The sequence below is a fragment of the Ciconia boyciana genome, chromosome 26 (assembly GCF_034638445.1).
Source record: "Ciconia boyciana chromosome 26, ASM3463844v1, whole genome shotgun sequence".
NCBI classification, from domain to species: domain Eukaryota; kingdom Metazoa; phylum Chordata; class Aves; order Ciconiiformes; family Ciconiidae; genus Ciconia; species Ciconia boyciana.
Window position 1 is genome coordinate 915,058 of NC_132959.1, and position 16,205 is coordinate 931,262.

At 60.9% G+C, this 16,205-nt stretch overlaps 1 protein-coding gene across 6 annotated transcripts in view; it reads left to right on the plus strand.

Moving 5' to 3' along the window:
* Positions 1–1,340: 1,340 nt before the first annotated feature.
* MEF2D (myocyte enhancer factor 2D) overlaps positions 1,341–16,205 on the plus strand; it is a 78,130-nt gene continuing 63,265 nt past the window's right edge. For 4 of the 6 annotated variants that reach the window (XM_072846821.1, XM_072846827.1, XM_072846829.1 and 1 more), the window contains exon 1: positions 1,341–1,497. The gene's annotated coding sequence lies outside the window, so the exon portion shown is untranslated. Of the gene's footprint in view, positions 1,498–1,899; positions 2,023–16,205 lie in introns of those variants that run through there. The other 2 variants (XM_072846825.1, XM_072846823.1) reach the window with 2 other exon arrangements.

Below are 16,205 nucleotides of genomic sequence, written 5' to 3' on the forward strand. Positions count from 1 at the left end.
CGTTCGCCGGTCGGGGGGACCCATGAAATATTTCCTGTGGAGGCTCCGACCCCTGGCACGAGCTTGCTTCCACCAGGCACAGTCCCACGCCAGCTTGATTTTTATTTTTACTGCTTTCTGTGGCACGTGGGAGCCTGCCCAGGCCCGCCGTGCCACGTGCATCCCTGGGAAAGGAAAGCCTGTGCCCCATGCTGAGCCTCAGCCGTGCCATACGGCACTTCTCCGGCCAGTGCTTGGCGGCGGGAGAGCTGATCCGGTGGGAGAACCAGCACCTGCCATGCCCCTCGGTGCAGACCCAGGGGCGCAGGCTGGAGGTCCGCATCCTTCCAGCCACCAGCCCCGTGCATATCCCCAGCCCCGAGGCTGCCGGCACCCACCGCCAGCGCTACCCCGATGCTGCGGGTGCGTGGCACCAGATAAGGCGGCGAGACGGGGATGGCACCAGGTCCCCGACCCCCTAAAAATCAGAGTCCTGCCCCAAACAGTGCTGGTGCGGAGCGAGCGCTGCAGTGGGAGTCATTGTTCAACAGGTTGGATTTCTTGAGGGTAACCACAGAGCAATTTATCCGGGTTGAAGCTACAGGAGGAGCTGGAGGAGAGGGAACGTAATGCCCTGGCTTGGAGCTGGGCTTGGGCATTGCGGCCCTGCAGCCAAGGAGTGCAGGAAGCCCTTTGCCATGGCCGGTCGGTGCCGCTGGCGTGTGCTCGGCTGCGTGTTCCCGGCCCTGAGGACTTGGTGCTGCGGGGAAGGGCCGGGGCAGGGCCGGCTTCACGCCGCCGTCCTGCGGGAGCCCAATGCGTCGGAGACACAGGAGGCGAGAGCAGCCCCGTGGCACGGGGTGGCCCGTACGGGGGCAAGCCGGGCTGCGTCGTGCCCACGAGGGGTCTGTGCTGGTGCCGGACCCTTCGCCACCTCCGAGCACCGGACCCAGCATCCCTACTGCAGAACCGGCCCTTTCACCGGGGCGAGGGGTCACTAACGTGCCCCAGCGTGGCTTTTAGGGACATGCGCCAAGGCCAGCCCCGGGGTTCAGGGCCGGGACCCTCGAAGCCCACCGACCCCACCGCCCTGCGCCTCGTGTCCCCCCGCTCCCCACGGGACCTCCGAGCAAAACCCACCTTACCCCCAGCACCCCGGGCCAGCAGCTCCAACACGGGGGACGGGGGGGGCCCACACCTCCCCATCCCGCTGCCGCGGGGAAGCACCGACACGAGTGGGGCCGCGCGGCCGGGAGGACGGGACGGGACGGGACCGGGGGGGTGTCGCGGGTCCCCCCGGCTCTCCGCCCCCAGCCCCCGGCTCCCCCGGCCCCGGCTCTGCCCCCGGCCCCGCTCCGCTTCCTCCGCGCCGCCGCGGCCATTGGCTGCCCGCGCCGCCGCCCGCGCCCTGCGCCGCGCCGCGTCCTGACGCTGGGCTGGGCCGGCCCCGGCGATGGTCGCTCCCCGCCGGCTCCGCCGCAGCCCCGGGAGGCGGCTGGGCTCCGCTCCGCGCTAGAGGTGGGTCCCCATCCTTCTCTCGCGTTTTTATTTATTTTTTTTTTTAACGTTGGGTTGTGGGTTTTTTGTTTTGTTGTTGTGTTCTCCCCCCCCCCCCCAATCCTTATTTTTTTAAATTCTTTTTTATATTTTTAACGTCTTTGCCGTTCTGGCGTTACTTCCGAGAACGGCGCCCTCCCCACCCCTCCGCCCCGGGCCGTGCCGCCCGCCTTTGGGAGAGCGAGGAGCTCCGTCTGTGTGTGTTTGGCGGGGGGGGGGACACGACGGGACCCCTTTGGTAGCCGCCCTCCCCCCCCCGGTTGCTGCGCGGTGCCGCCCCGAGGCGGCGGGGATGGGCGGCGGAGCGCGGCCGGAGCGCGGAGCGCGCAGCCGGCGGGGGCGGAGAGCACATCCTTCCCCCCGCCACCCCCCTTCCCCCCCGCTGCCGCTTCAAAACAAACCGTCACCAAAATGGTGCAGAGGTGAAGGAGGGAGAGGGAGGAAGGGGAAGAAGTGTCGCCTCGGCCTGGGCGCTGCGGGGGACAGGTGAGAGGGGCGGGATGGGGAGGGGGACGCGGGATGCGGGGGGGGTCGGGGGATGCGGGTGCTGGGTGCGACGCAAGGGGAAGGGTCCCTCTGCCCGCTGGGTGCTGCCGGTGGGGTGGGGGCGGGCGCTGGGGGGGTGCTCACCCCGCTCTGGGGCAGCGCCGGAGGGGCTCCATCCCCGTGGGCCCCCCGCCGTGACAGTCCCCGAGCCCAGCCGTGCCACCGTGGCCACCCCGGAGCAGGACCCAGAGCGGCCTGGAGGGACCGAGCGAGAAGTGGGGCCCAGCAGCTTTCGGGGGGTGCCCTCCCCGGTGGGCCACGGGACGATGATAAGAGTGCTGGGGGGGGGACCGCCGGCGGAGGAGGCCACCGGCGAGGCTTGGGGTGCTGGTGGGGGGCTGTGGTTTGATTGGCAAGAGCAGCTTCTCGGCGAGCTGGCGGTAAATCGAGTCGTGGAGCTTCAATGACTTGGCCGGGTGCCGGCACCGGAGCTGACAGCTGTGATTGTTTGCTCCTCCGGGCCGGTGGCGGTGGGGGCACAACGCCGCGGCTGCCATTTGACAGCGACCGGAGTGAGGTGCCGTGGTGGGGGACAAAGCCCCCCGTACCGCTGCCGCGGCCTCCCCGGGACGGTGAGCGTTGCCTCGGCTTGGCGGTACGAGGCGGCGAGGGGCTGCGCGATGCCGGCGGAAGGGATGCGGTGGACGGGGCGTCCCGGCATCTGGGTGCTGTTCAGCATCTGTAACGCCTGTTTGCCAGCGGCTTATCTCCTTCCCAACAGCTCGCCCCTTTGGCTTTGTTGTCGGCTTTTAATTTTTCATTTATTTTCTTCCCCCCCCACCCTCCCCCCGCCCAAGAGCAGCACACACCCAGCGAGACACGCGCGTGTGCACGCACACGCACGCAGCTCTTTGCACCCCGGGAGCCCCGTGGCACCCCACAGCTCTGCACCGCCACGAGCTGGGGTGTGTGTGTCCCCCCCCTCCTCGTCCTCCCCGGCTGTCGGGAGCTGCCACACGGTTTTGGCCGGCGACCCCCCTCCCCACCGGCAGGCAGGGGTCCGGGCAGGGAGGCAGACACCGGTAAGCGGAGCACGGCTGGTGCGAATTCCCCCAGCGCCGCCTCCCTTCGGCGCACGGCCTCCGCCTGCCCCCCCTCCCCGGGGAAGGCCTGATCCTGCCCCTCCAAAGCCTCTTCTCCTCCAGTGCGTGGCCCCATGTGGATTTTCGGGTCGGTGTTGCTCCGCCAAGGTCGGTGCTCTTAAACCACTCTGCCAGGACAGCCAGCCCGAAACCTTGCTGCCGACGGGGACGGGGGCCGTGCAGGACTTGGCGTGACGGGGACGCTGCGGCAGCCGCGTCCCCTCATCCAGGCGAGGGGCTGTGGATATTGGGTGTAGGTAAGGTTTATGCTGGGTATTTTCTTCCCTTCCCTGGGTCGATTCGGTGCTGGTGCCCCGGCCTGGGGAGCGCTGGGGCTGCCCGTGTCCCTTGGGAGCTCCAAGTGAGCTGCCTGCCCTGCCCTCGGGATTGCTGCTCGTGGGCTCCTGAAGGTCACGGACCTCTGGACAGGCCTCATGGCTTCTCCTTTCCTCCCCCCCCCTTGCCCTTCAGCCCCTGCAGTTGTCGTGGCTTTGCCAGGCTGAGGCATCCACACTTGTGCTTGGCTCGGAGCAGGTGGCCGATGTCCCCGGAGCGGCGGGGGCCGCTGCTCGGGTTTCGCCGGTGCTGCCAGCGCGGTGGAAAAGTGCCGTCGCCTCCGCCACGGCAGGGATTTAACGTGCTCGTGTTGAAGGGGCATTAGCTCGCTCGTCTGGTGGCTCGGCGCTTCCACTCCTGTCCCGGCTCCCTCCCGGCACAAACCGGCTCGGGGGCTCCTCGTGCCGGGCGGTCACGTTCCCACGTGTGCTTGGTCCTGCTGGGGGGCTCTGGGGACCTCGGGAAGTGCCGCTGTTGTCAGCGTGTGACCTTGGGCAAGTCCCTTTGCTTCCCTACGCTTCGGTGTTGCTCTCAGGAGGGGGGGGTGATGTTTAATGTGTTTAATCCCCCCCTCCTCGTTGGTGTGGGGCTCTCGGCCCCGCTTGGGAAGTGCAACCGCGGAGCTGGAAAGGGCTGTTGCTATTTTATCCTGTCCCCGAGCGGGCAGGGTGGAGGCACGGACGATGCCGGAGTTGCCCAGGCTGCCAAGTGAAACAAGTGGGGTCTGATTCTCATTTAACGCCGCAGCCCTTTACTGCGACTCTGGCAACGTAAAGGAGCCTAAATATGGTCATAAACCACATCCACTCCGAGGTCCCTCCGTGCTGCCAGGGCAGCCTAACGGCGGCTTTGTGCAAAGGAGAACAAAGCCGAAAGTGTCGGACGAAAAGTATGGGAGCGGGACCCAGCTGCTGCGGTGCTGGCGCGTGCCGGGAGCCGCCGCTGGCAGCTGCCTGGCAGGGAGGTGTCGATGCTGGTGCAGGCCCCGGCTCGCGGAGGAAGGATGAAAGCGAGGGTGGGGGGTGATGCCGCCCGGCTCATCCCGAAGGACCAGGAGAGCTTTGACCAGAAGGGGAAGGGCTCAGTTAGGGCCTCTGCCACTGTGACCCTGAGCGAGTCATTTAAACCTAAAAAAGCACCAGTGGTGAGGGGCAGAAATTGCTTTTCCCTCTTTTTTCCAAGCTGGAGCGCTTCCCGGGCTCGGGTCGGCATCGCTCGGAGCGTGCCGGGAGGAACCCGCCACGGGATGCTGCTTGGCGTCCCCCCACCGCGATGGATTGCGGGGCCGTGGTCGTCTTGCAGTGGCTCGTTTGAGAACGGAGGGGAAAGGGGGAGAGGGATGCGTGTCGTTGGCATTGCCCCTGCTTCGCCGGGCCGCTGCCGCCCCGCCGGGTGCCCCTGGCCAGCCCAGTGCCGGCGGAGATGCCGTGCAGAGCCACGGCAGTGCGAGCCGGCCCTGGCCAGGCGGTGCCCGAGGCTTGGGAAGCGAGCAGGCAGCATCCCGTTAAATCCTGTTAATACCCGGGAGCGCACACGGAGGTGGCCCGAGCGGGGCCGTGGCGAGGTAGCGCGGGCAGCGGCAGGGGCTGCCGTGCAGACGCCGTGCCGGACTTCCCCATCTGCAACCGGAGCTAAAAATATCCCCTCTGCCTCACCCTGTAGCCGTCCCATCTGCTCGGAGGGCGAGCTCCTCGGGCCAGGGACTCTTTCTTATTTTTATAGCTATTTTGGCAGTTCCTAGAGGCTGAGCCATCCGGAGTTCAGAGGTGACTCTATTGCAAATGACAGTCCTGCCCCCGGGAAGGTACGGCTCTGCCGCTGAGCCAGATGCGGTGAGCAAAAAGCAAGTGAGTCAGAGCAGGGGCAGGGAGGAGGAGGAGGAGGAGGAGGGCTGGGGAGGGAGGGGAGGCGCAGAAACCCGCGGCCGTGCTGGGTGCCGGGTGCCGCGGGGTGGGTGCCGGGTGCCCCCAGCCACGCTCGCCCTCCCGGTGATGGCAGGACTATGGGATGCATCAGCCCCTCGCCTCCTCGAGACGGTATTTATTACTTTACCATCCGATGCGCCTCTCAGGGTTGGTTTTTTTTAAATTATTATTATTTTTCTTTCTTTTTTTCCTCTAATTAGAGAAGCTTTCAATAAAAAGCTGAAATTTGTTAATCATTTTGTTTGATCAGAGCTTAGGCAGTGCCGGAAGACCTCTAGGTTTTTCCCTCTGCCTTGTTTGAGCAGCAGTTTGCTTTTGCTTTCAAGATGGATCTAGCCGTCTGCCTGCCAGCAGCTCTACCTCCACAGATCTGTCGCTTTTCATCTCGCACTCCAGTTTGGTTTGCTTGTGGTTTTTCTTTAATTTTCCCTTTTCCCTCGCTCCTGGTGTCTCCCTGCTGTAGCTCCCTACCGCTTGAGAAACGGACAAGAGCTTGCATCCTTTAAAAAATTTTTTTAAAAAGTGCCCACGTGGAGCGAGGGCTTGTTAAATATGCGGGAAATCAATTCAGAGGGATTTATTTTGGGGGGGTGGGCTGTACGTTTGCTTTCTCTTAAATGGTGGCTAAAAAGATGGCGGGAGCGGGGCCTCCAAGCTGCACGGGGAGAGTTTTTTGGGGAAGCTCGGCCCGTTTTTGCGTGGTTCGTGCGGAGGCGGGGGGGATGCAGTTGCTGCTCCCCAATTCCCCGGCTGCTCTCTCCCGAGCTATAGGTGAGCCTCTTCCCCTATGTAAAAGCGGGGTGGTAGGTATGGATGAGACGAGGTGCATGCGATGGTGTCGGGGCTCCTCGCTGCCAGGGTCCGTGTCGCCTCGAGGGGTCCCTGTCACCTGGAGGGGTCCGGTCGTGGTGAGATGTCCCGGCTGCGGTTGAGTGCTGGGATGCCGGAGCAGGCGCCGGGGCCCGTTCCCGATGCCGGGTGCTGCCGCAGCGCCCAGTCGGGCTTTTAACAGCTTCGTGCCGCTCCAGTCCCCGCGTGAACGGGCAAGCCGTGCCGCTGCTCCCCCGCCTGCCGAAAGCGAAGCCCGAATAGGCAGGAGTGGTGTCGGGGCGGGTGCCTTGGTGCGTGTGGTGAGGACGAGCTCGTAGGGCAGGATGATGCCCGCACCGGGATGTGTCAGGCTCCGGCCACCACCCAGGAGCCACCGCGGTGTCCCAGCGCGAAGCAGCCGGACCGGACCACGCCGGGGCCACGCGTTTCACTCCGTGCCGAGCAGGACACGTATTATTTCACAACATGCAATTAGCCGTTGGTTTTCCTGGAGCCGGCGCACGGCCGTGCCTGGTGGCCATGCGTGGAGGGGCTCAGCAAGCACCCGTGTTCCCGACTCTCCTTGATTTAATTGAACAGCGCTAATTGAAATCCAGAAGAGGGGAGCTGAGTCCTTGCCATCCGTGCTGACATTGCCCTGACGCCCGGGTCCTGCCGGCGTGAACGTCTCAAGGTCAAAGCCGTGCCATGGTGCTTTGGGCTGCTGCCGGGCATGAGCCGGCGCGGGGTTGAAGCGCTCCCACCTCCTGCCTTGAGTCAGTGTTGTTTTGGGGTTGGAAAGGTGGTAATTAAATGACCTATTTCTGGGCAGGGAGGAAGAGGAGGAGGAGGAATCGTTTCTCTTTCCAGAACTTCAAACAGCTTCCAGCAGGCATCCGGCGCAAACCCAAAACCGCTTCCAGGAGGAGGAGGTGCCTCCGATGGCCCCCCGGCCGGGATGCTCGGGGTGCGGGTGGGGGACCGGGTGCTGCGGGGAAGGGCGACCACCCGCTGCAGCGCTGCTGCCGCATCCCCCTTTTCTTGGAAGGAGGCAGGGCAAAGCTGCCGGCTCCCACATTTTTTTTCATTTTTCTTTTTTTTTTTTTTTTTTTTTTTTGCCCAGCCCAAAGAAATAGTAAAGGAGGCAGCACCCGTCTGTGGGGCCGGGTCCCCGACCCGAGCCCACCCTGGGGCTGCGAAGGGGTCACCTCCTGTAGGCTCATCTAGGAAAATAGCAAAGGGATTCCTCCTCCTCCTGCGATAGGGGGATTACTTGCATCGCCCGCGAGGCCGGATCCTGCACCCCGCGGCAGGGTGCTGGGGGCTGTCGGCAGGGCGTTACCTGCCCAGGAGGATGCCGTGGAGCTTGCGGGGTAGAAGGTGCTATTGATGGATATAAGCAGTGGTTATAAATAGATAATAGGTTGAAAGTTTTCATCTTCCTTCGTAAATGAAAGTGCCTTTTGGAACAATGTGACTTTTCTCCATCCTTTTGGAAAGCATCTTTTTTTTTTTTTTTCATATTTTTAAGATGAAAATTTTTTTTTGTTTTAAAAAGAGAATTTTTCCTTTCCAATTATTGGAAGACTTCAGGGAAAAATTGCTAGGCGCCGCAGAAACAAATACCCAGGAACACATCCCATGTCGTGCAGGTGGGGAAAATATGTGGGGTCAGATTTTTTTGGTTTGGTTTTCCTCAAAAAAGAAATTGAGAGTGGAAAACGTTCACGGTGTCAGTGACAGTTTTCTATCAAAGCGGTCAAAATTTTGGGGGCTGAAAAAACGGCGTTTGCTTAAAACCTGCTGCGTCAAGCTTAAAAAAAAAAAAAGTTAAAGAAATTAAATACATTGGACGAAGGACTTCTGTTTAGTAAAAAACTGGCAACGTTTCTGGGTTTCTGTCTGGAATTTTTTCGGTTGTAAAACCTGAAATCCTCCCCCACCCCAAGCAGTAACCTCGAGACACGGTGCCGTAGCAGGAGTTTCCACTGACAGGGAAGAAAAAAATTAAAAAAAAAAAAAAAGCGGACGAGTTATTTTGACCGGCCAGACTTTTTTTTTCACCGGTGCAGTCACCGAGACCATCCTGTCCCACAGCCCCGGGCCGTGGTGGTCTGCGCCGAGAGCGTCTTCTCCTGGGAGTGGGAGATGAAACAGGGCGATGAGGGGCTGCGGCGGGGAATGGCCAGGATCGGGCCCCAGGCCTGGCTGCTCCTGGTCCGCGGTGGCATCCGTGGGAGAGGACATTCTGCAAAGCTCGGGGATGCAAAAGAAATGAGTGGGTTTTTTACCAATCTTGAGGTGGTCCGGAGGTGTTTGCGTAACCATAGGTGGGGTCCGAGCTGTCGTGCGTTGTCTAAATACCGTGACAAATGTCCCCGTGGAGCTGGTACCTGCGGGATTCCTGCCAGCGTGCGAGCAAGCTTTCAGCCTCGGGAGGAACAACCCGTCTTGCCTGAATGCAAGCGGTTGGGGACCGCGGCTGTCCCCAGGGTGCGGTGTCCTGCGGCACCCGCAGTATCTCCGGGCTCTGCGTCACCTTGTCCAGAAGGGGACCCTGGTGCCACTCGACTGGACGAGGGGTTGGAGCGGCTGAAAAACCTGCGGCTTGTTAAAAATGCGGCGTTGCCGGAGCCTGGCTCTGCCAGCCAGCACCGTCTCCCTGCCAGGCAGCGCGGGGGGAAATTTTGCCCTTTAAAATTGTGCCGAAGGGAGCTTTGACTTTGGCAGCGTCCGCTGGCCGAGGCACCCGCACCGTCGGGTGCAGAGCCCGGCGTGCGGCACTCAGACCGGCTGAGAACTTGCTGGAAGAACTATGGGGGAAAGCAAAGCGTTTGCGTGCGGCACCGAGTGTCTCCTCCGGAGCTGACACCACTGGGAAGGTCACGGCGGCGGCGAGGAGGTGCCTCCCGGTGTGGTTATCCCTGGGCTTAAACCACGTGCGTCCTGGAGATGTGGTTTAAGAAAACCCTGCGATAGCAGCAAATTTATTTCGATGACTGGGAACCGGGATGGAAGAGTTGGGTGAAGGCAGGGCTTGCTCGGGCGGGGACTCGGGGCAGTTTTCAGTCTGGTTTTCCGGTGAGGAGCAGCGCTTGGGATCGCGCGGGCAGCGTGTGCGTGCCGGGCTCTCCTCCGAGTGCGTGGACCGGCGTGCGGGCTCCTGGGAAGGGCTCGGGGCTGCGGGGTTGGGGTCCAGCAGGAGCCAGGCTGCTCTCCAGCCTCTTCTCTCGGGTGATGCTTTCCCAGAGAGCTCGACGTGCCGCTGGACATCTTGCTCTGCGTGGCTTATGAGGACTCAGTGCCCCATCTCCTGGGTTTCGGGCACAGGGATCAATCACGGATCCATCCCCAACCTTCCCTGACTCGGCACGGCCGTCCTTCCCACGCGCCGGCAACGAGCCGCCGGGAAAACTAGCACCTCTCGACTCGCTCGTTCAAAAATATCTCCGGCCCCGCGCAGATGCCGCTGCCAAGATGGGGAGCGGAGCCGGCGCTACCTCTTTGCAGAAATCTGTCGCCTCGCTCGGCGGTGGGGAGGTTGGGAGCCGCGTAGCGCCGAGCCCCATCGCTTTCTAAAATAGAAGCAGAACAAATGGTTGGAGCAGGATGCCGGTGCCGAAGGCAGCCAAGCCTCTTCCCGCGGCAGCTGGTGGCTGGTATGCTGCTTCTTGCTCCCTCCATCAATCCTCTCCCCGGAGCTGGCGTTTTATCGCAGGGGGAGAGGCGAGCATCTGTCTTTTTGGGGTGGCGTTGGGCGCACCGGTGTTTTTTGGGGATCGGTATGATCCCCCTTTGGTGTTTGGTACGGTTGAGCTTTAATCGAGCTGTGGGCGTGGCGGGGCAAAAGGGGTTTCGGTAGCAGCGCGGTGCCATGGCGGTGTGCGCCGGTGCGAGATAAGGAGGAGACGGGGAGTTGGGTGGCACTGGTTCGCGAAGGGACTTTGTCACAAAACAATGACGTAGGTGCCGGGTTGAGCCTCGGGCACGGCACAGCAGCAGGTTGCTGATCCGGTGTGTTGGATGGGTGAGCGCGGAGCTGCTGTATCTTCTGCCTGCTCCTGCGGGACGGGGAGGGTCCCGGCGACGTGAGGTCTGGGTGCTCCCGGGATCCCCGGGTGCCGTGGGAGCTGCCTTCAGGCCGACCTCTCCCTCCTCCGAAGGAGCGTGGCTGGGGCAGGGCTCACCGCGCCCGGCTGAGCCGCAGTGCCGCGCTGCACCCTGCCAAGGGTCAGGTTCCTCGCCTCCCCGCTCCCCCGCAGACGCTGCTCCCGAGGCGGGACGAAGCCGCGTGTCCTTGCTCCGGCCGGCTGCTGGCACCCAGGAGAGGAAACGGTGAGACCGGCTCTGGTTGCAAATCAAGAGAGTTTGGAAAAAACCTGTTAATTGCCCTCCGATCTTTGAGGTTTAAGGCCAGACGCGAGCGTGTGCTTTAGCAAGCAGAATTTCACGCCTGCCTTTGTGCCGGAGAGGGTTGCTCCAGCTGGACAAGATGTAAGTGGGAAGGTCGGGAAGAGGCTTCCCGTAAGGGAAGATGTTCTTGCCTTGTCCTTTCCAGCGGAGAGGACCAGCCACCGCGAGCTCAGCATCCGCTCGGGTGACCTTCAACGCCTTCTGCTTGGCGAGGGAGGAAGGCTGCTTTGCATGCCTTCTCCCCGCGATGCTACACATGTACTGAGCAAACGGGGTCTTTTTGTTAAGCAAATGCAGCTTTGTTTTTAGCTTCTCAAAGATAAATACCTTTGAGGCTAAATATGGAGCTCAGAGCTAAAAACAACCCTGATGGCTCAAGGGCTGACAGGTCGCACGCTAAGGCTGGTGGTTTGGGGCTTTGGCTCCCCTTTGGGGACTGAAACAAAATGCTCTTGAGTTTTTGTTGGTTTTTTTTTTCTTCCCTGAGGTTATACAAGCTTTTCTGAAGGCCTGGTCCCAGCCTGGTAGAGACGGGACATTGCACCGAGGAGCGTTGCAAGCCCCAGCGTGGGGTCCCCTGGCTGGTGCGCAGCACCCGCTGCCCCACGCCTGGATTTCCCATTTTTGCAATGATGCGCTGTGATTTTTTTTTTTTTTTTCCCAAGCATTTATGGGCTCGGGAGACCCTTTTGTCCCAGCATCGCGCCGCCCTCCGAGGATCCCCGCTTTAAGCTGCCTTTCTGAGCTGTGTCCAGGCACCGTGGCTCCGGCGTGGGACCGATGGTGATTTCCACGTGCCTCCTGACGCCGGCCACCCGGGTTTTGCCGTCGGAGTCTTTCTCACGTGTCTCAGAGACAGAAGCCGAGGGGTGCAGGCTGCACGGCTGGAGCAGCGCTGGATGCTGTGCCAGGTGCCGTGCACCGGACCGGAGCGCCCTTTTCTCACCTCCCTGCTTGCAGCCGCACGCTGGAAGGGCACGTGGGCGAACGTGGCGTGGGGCGAGGTGTCCCCTGGGGCTTTCTGGCTTCCTTTGGGACCCCGTGAGCCCGCTGGCAGCCCGTCTCCCTCGTGGTGGGAGTCATGGGCCATTGGGCTGTGTTTAGGCAGAGGTGTTTGTGTACGATCTTATTTTTATTTGCGCGTCTTTCGGAAATTTTTCGTCACGGCGGGTGCCGGTTCAGTGCCTGGCGATGGGGCGGGAAGGGGTGCGGGGCGGTGGGATGGAAACGCTGTTAAAACTCATTTAGCTTCTGCTCGTGCAATTTTCCTATTCCTGTGCTGCAGGAGAGCTTGAGGCTCCTGGGATTTGGGGGGGCTGAAGCCCTCAGGGCTCCGGCTCGGATCCTGGTTCGTCCCTCCTGTGGGGTCCCAGGTCACCTTCCAGTCTGCAAACTCGCTGACACCAGCGCAGGGGCTCTTCGGGGCCGAACCACAATAGCGTGATGCTAAGAGCACCCAGAGGTATCTCATGGTCTTGCAAAAACGTGGAGCAGCGGTGGGTTTTTCTCCCGTCGGGAGCCAGGCAGGAGCTCGGGGACTCCCGCGTCCCGTTGGCGATGGGATGCGGGCAGAGCAAGGTGGGAAAGAAAGGTGGTGGAAAATAAAGGTAAAAAAGGGCTGGGCAGCTTTTTTGGAGCTGCTTCTTTGCAAAGTTGATTGGTTTTGCCACCAGCCGGGTGCTGAGCCGTGATGGGCAGAGCTAAGGCCACCCCGAAATAGGGCGTTCCTGCTCGGGGCTGCCTCGGGTACTGCGAGGGCTGCCGGGGTGCTTGGGACTTGTCACTTTGTCCCGGCAGGGTGGCAGGCTGGGTCGGCCAAAAGCCGGCGGGGTCTGGAACATCCGCGCCCAGGGAAGCCGCTGCCCGAAGAATGCCCGACAGCCGGTACCCTGGCCCGGGGACAGGACCCGACCCCCATCCCCGGCATCTCTTCGGCTGCGGGTCAGCCCCGCTCCTCCAGCGTCTGCTCGTGAAGCCAAGGTGTCGCCTTGGTTGTTTCTTTCTTTTTTTTTAAAATTCTTTTTCCCTAAATACATTACCGGTGCAACTCGTCCATATTTCAGCCTTCTTCTCCCTCCTGTTCTCGCGCTGAAGTCTATAATGCTGAAATTATAGCATCGCCCTCGTCGCCATGGCAACGCGCAGGGATGTATTTAAAAAAAAAAAAAAAAGGACTAGAAGCCCTCCAAGGATTATGACTTCAGTGAGGGATCAGGCTGGAGGGGAATCTGGGTCACGGCTGGAGCAGGCTTTTCTTCCAGCCTGTCTTTGGTAATTCCCCTTACTGCGACCAGAGGGGATGCGGCCGGGCAGGGCAGAGCTGCCGTTAGCACCCATGGGTGCTCCCCAGGGTGGGTCCGTCTGCCCTGGGAGGTGCTGCGCTCCCTGTATAGGAGATCACTCGGCGCCTGTGTGCACCCCAGGAAAGAGCATCCTCTGCGAGCTCGGTATTCCCACCCAAAATCCAGACTTTTTAACCAAAAGTCTTTTCTATTACAAAGTGTGTGGTGCCTGCAGGAATGCCAGAGCCACGCCACCCCCCCGCTTTGTGCATTGCAAGTTTTCTCTCTCAACCCCCAAAATAAACAGGACTCTTTTTTTTTTTTTCTAATTTTTTTTCTCCTCTTCTTCTCTTTTTTTTTTTTCCTCCCTTTTTCCACACCCCCAGAGCCGCTGTTGCTGGTGGCAGGGAGCCCAGACTCCGTAGGAACTCAGAAATGCTGCAGATCCAAGCCCCGGCTGCCCTCTTGGTTTCGCAATCCTTTGGAGGGGGAGAGAGAGAAGGAATAAAATGGGAGGGGATTTTTTTTTTTTTCTTTATTAGCGATTTATAGACTTTCCCACCAGTAGGGACAAGGAGCCGGAGCCGAGCGGCCAATTTTCTGCAGTAAGTTTCCAACACTGCTCCTCTCCGGCCTCTGCGAAACCCTCTGCAGCCTCGCCTACGGTGGGTTGGGTTGGTTTAATTTTTGGAAAACCATCGGTGATGCTGGCGGGGGGGGCGGCGGGGCGAAGGCTGCTGCCAGCATGGGGGGAGCAGCGGTGCTGCTCGGTGCCGGCACCTCCCACGGCAGCGGTGGTGGGTTAGGTGATGCTAATGGCCGGGAAAACTCAGCTCAGGTGGGGTTTTATTGAGCTGTTAAAGCCTTTTTTCTACCTGTGTGAACCCTTCGGCTTGGGCTTCCCGGCGATGCCGCAACCATCGCTCGCGGCTGCGGTCCCTCCGGCTTGCCGTGCTCGGTGCTGCTGGGGTGCCTTCGCTGCCGTCTTCATCCCCCTCTGCCATTTGGCATCTCAGGGTTTGTGGTCCATTTATTTTTAGGTAATTGCAGCGTCCGAGCTCTGAAGTCGCCGGTCGGTAATGCGCAGCCGGACAAGGGAGGTTTTTGTTCGCGAGTGTATTTTAAGCAGCTGGTTTTTTACAGGCGAGAGCTCCTCGTGCCGGCATGGAGGGGTCCGGCCGATGCCATGGCTGGCTCCTGTCCTCGCTGATGCCGCCTTACCTGCACCCGGTGCCGTGCACGGGGCAGGGTGCGAGGGTTTGGCTCCCCGGCCCCGCTCCGCATCCTCGCGCAGGATCCGGCCCTCTGCCAGCGCTCCCGCTGCGGGGAAAAATCCTCCCTCCTAGAGCTGCGCCTGGATGAGATCTGAGTCCTGGCAGCTCTGGTCCAAATGTCCAGTGATTAATGGGGTTAAACTGGTGCCCTTAGTGAGGTTTTTTTTAAATTTTGCATCTGTTTTTCTCAAGACTTTCTAAGTGGGGGGGGGGGCCGGGGCTGCGTCGCGCTGGGATCTGATTAGATAAGGGAGAGCTGCCTGTGAACAAAATTCCTACCGGATAATTATTTATACCTCCATGTGCGTCACTAGTAAACATCTGGATCCGCTCCAAACATCTTCGTTTGATTTGTTTTGTAGTCTCTCGACAGGGAGGTTTGTCAGATCCCCTCCCCACCTCCCTTTTGTCGCGTGGCTTCGGACGGCTCGGCTGAAATGAGGGGTGGGCTTGGAGCGTGGTCGCCCTGCTGCCCGTGGGACGAGCCCGTCCCTGCCGGCGAACGCGCTGCCTGCTCAGCGCCAGCCTCGCTTGCCCCTTCACCCCTGGGCGTTACCCGTCTTGGGGCCGGTTTAGTAAATTCCCAGCTCCTGGATTCCCGTGATGGGGTGAGAGTCACGTTGCTCTTTCTCGGGAGGAGAAAGTTGCTGGTGTTTGTGGTTGCAGAAAAAATACAAGTAGCCGAAAAAACCCAAAAAGCAACCCCAGATGTGTTGCTTTCTATTTTAAAACATCGTTTGATTTGGGGGTGAACCAGACTCCTGACCTTTCGGAGTGCGTGGGGCTGGCAGTCGTGCCGAGCTCTTCGAGGCCAGGGCTGACTTCTTGTTCTGTTTGTGTAGAGCCAAGAAATTAATATTAATAACTCTCCCTGAATGGGAGTTGAGTACCTGCTTCCCTGGGGCTCCTTGGAAGGCTCCGGCTCGGGCGGATAACATCAACAGTCATTATGAACGGGACCGAGAGCATCGCTCCCCGCGCTGCGCAGCTGGGATGCAGATGGGAAGGGACTGGTGTGGGAGGGGAGAGATGAAGGAAGCCTCTGGCTCGCTTTTAAAGTGCCTGGGGTAGGGCTTTCAGGCGCCACGAGCGGGGTTTTTTGTCTTCCTCCATCCTTTTTGCAGCCCCGACCCCACTTTGCGCGACTGCAATGCAAAAACCATCCCGAGTCGCCGGAGCCGGCGGCGAATGCCAGCTCCCTCCGTGTTGGCAGGGGCTGAAATCCGGGTCTCACCTCTGCCGGGCTGTCAAAAAAAATTAATAAATAAAAAAGTTTCAGTGCTGCACCCAGCCTTAATCTCTTTAAACTGTATTTCGCTAATCCTTCATTAGGATCTCATTGTGAGCTTGTTATCCCGTTAGGGCTTAGAGCCGCGCATGGCGGCATCGCCCGCAGAGCCGGGGCGGGAAGGGGCCGTGTCGTCCCTGCCGGCGCCACGTGCTCTGCCGGGATGTGCCAGCAGCGCCGGGTGCCCGGCTGAGGTGGGCTCTGCTCTGCGGGGATGGGTGCCCGCTGCTCCGTCCCGCTCCCACCGGTTTTGGCTGCTCGAAGAGAAGTGGGTGACAGCAGGAGCGGGTGCTGGGCGCCTGCGGTCCCAGTGTCTTTGGCGTGGACCGCGGGGACATCGTTTCTGTTTGTCTTCCCCTCCATCGCTGGACGTGCCCATCTGGGGTGTCGGTGCCAGGGAGGGGGGGTGTAATGTAAAATAGAGCTGGTTTTTTATGTGTTGAGGCTAGGTCTTCCTTAGGAGCATTTCTGAGTGCCGCCACTGCAGTGGACCCGGGTGCCAAGGGCGAGCTTTTAGCTGGGGTTATCTGGCGAGCTCGCGGGAGGTGACCCTGAACAGCGTGCCGGGAGGAGGGCGAGCTCGGGGTGCGCTTAAACCCCTTCCCGCTGCTGCAGGAGCCTTAAAAAGGGCATCGGTGGGACCCGGCGTGCTGCGGGCGGATTCCTTCCCTTAGCGAGCGGCCGCTTTCCCGCTGCGAGGCTGGAGCTGGTGC